Genomic DNA, 7,286 nt, shown 5'->3' on the forward strand with positions numbered 1-7,286 from the left:
GGGTCTTAAAGGGGAAGAGCGAGGAGCAGGGTTTAGGGAACAGGGAATTCCACAGTATGGTGCCTACTCAGCTGAAGGCATGGCGGTCAATGGTGGGGCACAGGAAGGGTATGAGGTCAAAGTCAGAGGAATAGAGAGTTTGGGATAAGGGTAGTAGAGGTGGAGGAGATACGGAGGAGTGAGGCCATGGAGGGATTAAAACAGTGGGAAGCATGTAAAAGAAGCACTAGGTTAGGTTCTAGAGTGTATCCATGGCTCAATACAGGGGAAGCACCTTGATGGCAAACATCAGCAAAACACGGCAATCAAATTCAGGCCAATAACATGATCTACACTTCAGTTGTACTGTGTCCAGCAAGATGGTGTTATGTGTTGGATACTGTGTCAGGACGTTACAGCAATGGCATGTTTGACAGTTTAGTATGAGATGAAACCAATGTAGGTGAAGGCACATGATTAAAGACGGGGGGAAAAATGTGGTCGCGCCCCCTTTGGGGCACTAGCTACGCCAGGGCGCTACTTTTAGCGCCCCGAAAAGGTTAGTGCCCCCGCGCCGTAAATTGAGCGGTAGCGCCCCAAGCAGGAGGTGGGGCGCGACTAGAAGCACTCCCCCTCCTTCCTGGAGTGCTCCCATTGAATATTGCGGCGCTACATGCAACAGCGCCACACACCTTCATAGCGAGAGGATTCGAATACAGGAGCAAGGATGTCTTGCTGCAGTTGTACAGGACCTTGGTGAGACCACACCTTGAGTATTGTGTGCAGTTTTGGTCGCCTTAGCTGAGGAAGGATGTTCTTGCCATGGAGAGAGTGCAGCAAAGATTCACCAGGCTGATACCTGGGATGGCAGGAATGACGTATGAGGAGAGATTGGGTCGATTGGGCTTATACCCGCTGGAGTTTAGAAGAATGAGAGGGGATCTCATTGAAACTTATAAAACTCTAACAGGACTAGACAGACTAGATGCAGGAAGGATGTTCCCGGTGGCAGGGGAGTCCAGTACCAGGGGTCACAGTCTAAGGATAAGGGGTAAGCCATTTAGGACAGAGATGAGGAGGAATTTCTTCACCCAGAGAGTGGTGAACCGGTGGAATTTTCTACCACAGAAGGCAGTTGAGACCAACTTATTAAATATATTCAAGAAGGAGTTAGATATATTTCTTAAGGCTAAAGGGATCAAGGGATATGGGGAGAAGGCAGGGACAGGGTACTGAATTTGGATGATCAGCCATGATCTCATTGAATGGTGGAGCAGGCTCGAGGGGCCGAATGGCCCACTCCTGCTCCTATCTTCTATGTTTCTATGTTTCTATAGCGCTGTGGTATTACAGGCCTCCCTCCCCTGACTAGCGCAGCACGCACCGGGGCCCTGCTGGACCACTGGGGAGCGGGGTGCCGGGAAAACAGCCCGGCTCTCAAGAGGAGTGCCAGGCTGACCGGTCGCGGCCAGCACGCCGCAGGCGGAGGCGAGAGGGGGCAGGTGCTGGCAGGCAGCCCAAACAAAATGGCCGCCCGGTACCTACCCTTTAATTACCGCCGCCGCGGCTGCAAAAACGCCACTCTGACCCTGTCGGTCATATCGTCCAGCGGTAGGTCAGGGGGCGCAACTGAAGTTTGCCACCGGGGCGTGAGCGGGGCGCCGCGTACGCCAATGACGTCATTGCTGGAGGCGCAGCACTGTGGGGTGCTACCGGCTACCGCCGCCGCTAACCTCCTGCTAAATTTCGCGGGAGGCGTTAGTGGCACCGTGCCCAGACGCTAGGGGCTTTGTGCCCCGTTAGCACCCCCTGGGGCGCTAACCGGAAGCACAAAGCAACCCAATTTTTCCCCCATGGTGACTAAGTTGGGACGATTTGGTCAATGGGGTAATTGTAAGAAGGTCTGCTGAATGAGAGCCTGGTAACTGGTTCTCATAGCTGGTCTATAGAGAATAGTGACCCTGGGATAATGTCGTCCAGGTTTTTATGAAAACAAGGCATGCAGTTGGGTCCATCATTTGGTCTCCTTACCTAGGGAGGGATATACTTGACATAGAGGGAGTGCAACGAAGGTTCACCAGACTGGTTCCTGGGATGGGGGGATTGTCCTATGAGGAGAGATTGAGTAGACTAGGCCTATATTCTCTAGAGTTTAGAAGAATGAGAGGTAATCCCATTGAAACATACAAAATTCTTACAGGGCTTGACAGGGTAGATGCAGGGAGGATGTTTCCCCTGGCGGGGAGTCTAGAGCCAGGGGTCACAGTCTCAGAATAAGGGGTCGGCCATTTAGGACTGAGATGAGGGGAAATTTCTTCACTCAGAGGGTGGTGAATCTTTGGAATTCTCTACCCCAGAGGGCTGTGGAGGCTCAGTCATTGGGTATATTCAAGACAGTGATCGATAGATTTTTGAATATTAAGGGAATCAAGGAATTTGGGGATAGTGCAGGAAAGTGGCGATGAGGTAGAAGATCAGCCATGAGCAGGCTCGAAGGGCCAAATGGCCGACTCCTGCTCCTATTTCTTATGTCCTTATGTTCTTAGCGTGTTTCCATGAGAGGATCGACATGGGTATTGGAAAAAGAGACATTTATTTATCTTAACTCTCTTTAAAGCCTAAATCCATCCAAAGGTTGCGTGCTTTTCCCATATCTGTGGAAGCTGTTCTAACACTTCCCTCACATTCCTGGGCAGAATAACATAAAAAGTGTCTTTTCTGTTAGGTGATCCTCTCACCTCTAGCCTCCAACCTCTTTCTCCTTTGCAACATTTGTCTCTATTTTATTGAGACTTGGTCAGTGCTCCTCTGAACTTTCCTCTGTTCTTCGATCCAAACTGCAAATGCCCTGTCCTCCATAACCTTCCTGTTCTCCACATTCTCCCCACATTTCTGTGTGGAAATCAAAATTGAGCGACTTTAACTGATTCCATTTTGGGACTGCCGAACTGTGTAACACCTCACTTCCTACACTCGTCGCTTCCTCCTACAGTCAGCAGGCTGTCAAAACCCAACCTTGGTGTCACCTAATCACTACTTGCTGACCTAGTTCATCTCTTCTGCAATATGACCCTTAAACCTTCAAGATCCAGTACCCTTATCCTCAAAAGAAGGTCGGACTCCTCTGTCAGGTGGGACACACCCAGTTGACAGGAATAGTTGAGATGAATGAGGAAGGCGAGCAGATGGATTGACGGACAGGATTCGGGGAGCCAAGACTTCCTTGCTGCCTTGGCTGGTAGCTTTTCCATGAACAAATCTCTCGTGGAGATACTGTATTCAGGTTTCTTGTGTCTGCCCTGGATTTGCCCAATTGGGTTTCTGTTCTTCAATGGAACATCACGGATTAGACCTCCGGTTCTTGGGAAAATACACACCGGGAATTTCCTCAGGGCTGCTTCCGCTCCACCAGTGTAACTTCGGCGGGCATTTGGCAGCAGAGCTCGGGGGGAATTCCCGGTGACAGTGTCCAAGAACTTTCCCTGGTGAGCAGGGATGTGATGGGAAGCGCTGCCTTGTAATAGGAGGGCAAGGGAGTAAGCCCAACTTAGGATCAAGGTTTTGCAGCTTCCATATCGTTGGCACCTGTGGGAATATCAGAGCTGGTCATAGACTCAATAAACAGGATCTAAACAGGGCAGTTAGGTATTGATTGTCAGGGGATGAAAGAGAAATGAATCCTGTGTCCTCTACGTCTGTGCTCAGTTCAATTTAGACAGACTCTTACATCTACATTATCCGTGCTTCTCGTCTCCCCTGAAATCCAGAGTCCCACACCCCAGAATCATCCTTTATATAACACAGGAATGCCCTTTGAAAGCACAGTACACAACACTACACACAAGTGATGTGCACAAGGGTAGAATCATTCACTGATCTCACAGCTCTGTCATTGTCAGCTTCGGTGCAGCTTCCTAGTCACTGAACACCTTCAGTGAATGATCGACAGCAGGAACCTCATCAGTGTCCACCTTTTCACCCTGTCTCTTTGTTGTTTCCTGTTCCACTCTATACATTTGCTGACATTAAACTTCCTTCCATTCTTTTTAGACAGTTCTTTAATTGAGATTATTGGTGCTGGATCTCTTAATATTGTGATTCTAAAACTGCCCCCGTATTGAACTGCACAGCTCCCTTATATATTCAATATATACTGATTCTCTACTGAGAGTCCCACTCGTCGGACAGAAAAACAACCATCAGACCAGGCCAAGCAATTCTCACCAAGGCATAGAGCATGAGCAACACACACAGGAGTTAGTTGTTACAAAGGAACCAGCCCTGTCCCAGCAAAAGGTGAATATTCCTCACAAAGACATCTATTAAAACAACTAGCATCTGATAGGCTGTGTGAAGGGGTCAGAGTTAATGTTGATAGACTGTGTGAAGGGGTCAGAGTTAATGTTGATAGATTGTGTGAAGGGGTCAGAGTTAATGTTGATAGACTGTGTGAAGGGGTCAGAGTTAATGTTGATAGATTGTGTGAAGGGGTCAGAGTTAATGTTGATAGACTGTGTGAAGGGGTCAGGGTTAATATTGATAGATTGTGTGAAGGGGTCAGGGTTAGTGTTGATAGACTGTGTGAAGTGTGAGGACTATTACTGACAGACTGTGTGAAGTGTGAGGACTATTACTGAAAGACTGTGTGAAGTGTGAGGACTATTACTGACAGACTGTGTGAAGTGTGAGGACTATTACTGACAGACTGTGTGAAGTGTGAGGACTATTACTGACAGACTGTGTGAAGTGTGAGGACTATTACTGACAGACTGTGTGAAGTGTGAGGACTATTACTGGCAGACTGTGTGAAGTGTGAGGACTATTACTGACAGATTGTGTGAAGTGTGAGGACTATTACTGACAGACTGTGTGAAGTGTGAGGACTATTACTGACAGACTGTGTGAAGTGTGAGGACTATTACTGACAAACTGTGTGAAGTATGACGACTATTACTGACAGACTGTGTGAAGTGTGAGGACTATTACTAACAGACTGTGTGAAGTGTGAGGACTATTACTGATAGCTCTGACACACTTCACACAGTCTATTACTGATCCCAAGAGCCTACAATGTCCCAGTCTCATCCTAGTGATCCAAAGTTATCCTTGTATGATGGCTTGACCCTGAGATTTCCTGCTCCGATCACATGACCCTACGATATCCCAGTTTGATCCTTGGATATCCCAGTAAAATTCCAGTGATTCCAATGATGTCCTATTCTGATCAAATGACACTACATTATCCCTATCTGATCCCAGTGATCCTAGGGCACCCCAGTCTAATCCTATGACTTTAGGATATCCCAGCCTGTTCCCATGATCCTAAAATATCACTGTCTGATCCTTAGACTCTTGACTATCCCAGCCTGCTTCCATTGACCCCGGATTATTTTAGTTTGATCCCATGGCACTTGGATATCCTGGTCTGATCCCAGTGTTCCTAGAATATCCCCGTTGGATTCCATTACTTTCGGATATTCCCAGTTTAATCCCAGTGACCCATATATATCCTGTTCTGATTCCACAGGATAACTCAGTCGGATCCCATGACCTTTGGGTCTGATCCGAAGAACCTAAATGATCTTAGTCAGGTCCCTTGACCCAGGATATCGCGGTCTGACCCCAGCGGTCCTAGGATATTCCTGTCTAATCCCATGACCCTATCATATTCCAGTCTACTCCCACTGACCATAGGTTATTTCTACGACTTTAGGAAAACCCTGTATTAGCCCATAACGCTAGAATATCCCAGTCTCACCTGGTAATCCTGCAATATCTTGGTCTCACCCGCAACACTGAGGTAGCCTGGTCTGATCCCGGTGACCCTGGGATATCCCGGTCTGATCCCGGTGACCCTGGGATATCCCGGTCTGATCCCGGTGACCCTGGGATATCCCGGTCTGATCCCGGTGGCCCTGGGATATCCCGGTCTGATCCCGGTGACCCTGGGATATCCCGGTCTGATCCCGGTGACCCTGGGATATCCCGGTCTGATCCCGGTGACCCTGGGATATCCCGGTCTGATCCCGGTGACCCTGGGATATCCCGGTCTGATACCGGTAACCCTGGGATATCCCGGTCTGATCCCGGTGACCCTGGGATATCTCGATCTGATCCCAGAGACCCTGGGATATCCCGGTCTGATCCCGGTGACCCTGCGATATCCCGGTGGATCCCAGTGACCCTGAGATATCCCGGTCTGATCCCGGTGACTCTGGGATATCTCGGTCTGATCCCGGTAAACCTGGGATATCCCGGTCTGATCCCGGTGACCCTGGGATATCCCGGTCTGATCCCGGTGGCCCTGGGATATCCCGGTCTGATCCTGGTGTCCCTGGGATATCCCGGTCTGATCCCGGTGGCCCTGGGATATCCCGGTCTGATCCCGGTGACCCTGGGATATCCCGGTCTGATCCCGGTGACCCTGGGATATCCCGGTCTGATCCCGGTGACCCTGGGATATCCCGGTCTGATCCCGGTGAACCTGGGATATCCCGGTCTGATCCCGGTGGCCCTGGGATATCCCGGTCTGATCCCGGTGAACCTGGGATATCCCGGTCTGATCCCGGTGACCCTGGGATATCCCGGTCTTATCCCGGTGACCCTGTGATATCCTAGTCTGATCTAGGTCACCCTGGGATATCCCGGTCTGATCCCGAGATGCTGCTCTGTCCCTTAAACTCGCCCGATGTTCCAGTCCTACCCGGGCGGAGGGAGGATCGCGGAAGGACCGAGACTGAATCGGGCCCCCGGCGCTGCCTCACCGCCCGCCGGAGCCGAGCGGCGCAAACTCGGAGCTGCAGCCAGTGAAGAGATGAGAGTCGGAGAGCACTTACCCCGAGAGGACAGCGAGAGTCGGGCCAGCCTGGGCCGGGACAGGCAGCACACAGCGCCGCAGACTGGTGCAGAGCGCTGGAGAGCAGGAAGAGATCGGACTTCCTCTAAAGAGAGAGAGAGAGGGAGGCACCGGACCCAACCAACAGGGGGAGAGAGAGGAACTGAGAGAGAGAGGGAGGAGAGAGGAACTGAGAGAGGAGAGAGAGGGAGGAGAGAGAGAGAGAGGGAGGAGAGAGGAACTGAGAGAGGAGAGAGAGGGAGGAGAGAGAGAGAGGAACTGAGAGAGAGAGGGAGGAGAGAGAGAGAAATGCATGCAGAGCCGAACTAGGCAGATACCCACTGATAATAAACATCCAAAAACGAGCACTAAACTTCCTAAATCACCTCAAATCTAGCTCCCCAGACACCCTTCATTTCAAAGCCTTTCAGACCCAAGAGCTAAACCCAGAAAAGAGTCCCCTGAGTCAGCT

General features: G+C 50.4%; 1 protein-coding gene across 2 annotated transcripts in view; it reads right to left on the reverse strand.

Annotated features, from left to right (window-relative positions):
* LOC147106556 (CD82 antigen-like) overlaps positions 1-7,048 on the reverse strand; it is a 104,479-nt gene extending 97,431 nt beyond the window's left edge. The window contains exon 1 of one of the 2 annotated variants that reach the window (XM_086008454.1): positions 6,816-7,048. The gene's annotated coding sequence lies outside the window, so the exon portion shown is untranslated. The remainder of the gene's footprint in view (positions 1-6,815) is intronic. The other variant, XM_086008451.1, reaches the window with a different exon arrangement.
* Between the last annotated feature and the right edge of the window lie 238 nt (positions 7,049-7,286).

This window comes from Somniosus microcephalus, chromosome 15, assembly GCF_052327205.1.
Source record: "Somniosus microcephalus isolate GS21.2 chromosome 15, FLI_Smic_1.0, whole genome shotgun sequence".
In the NCBI taxonomy this organism is placed as follows: domain Eukaryota; kingdom Metazoa; phylum Chordata; class Chondrichthyes; order Squaliformes; family Somniosidae; genus Somniosus; species Somniosus microcephalus.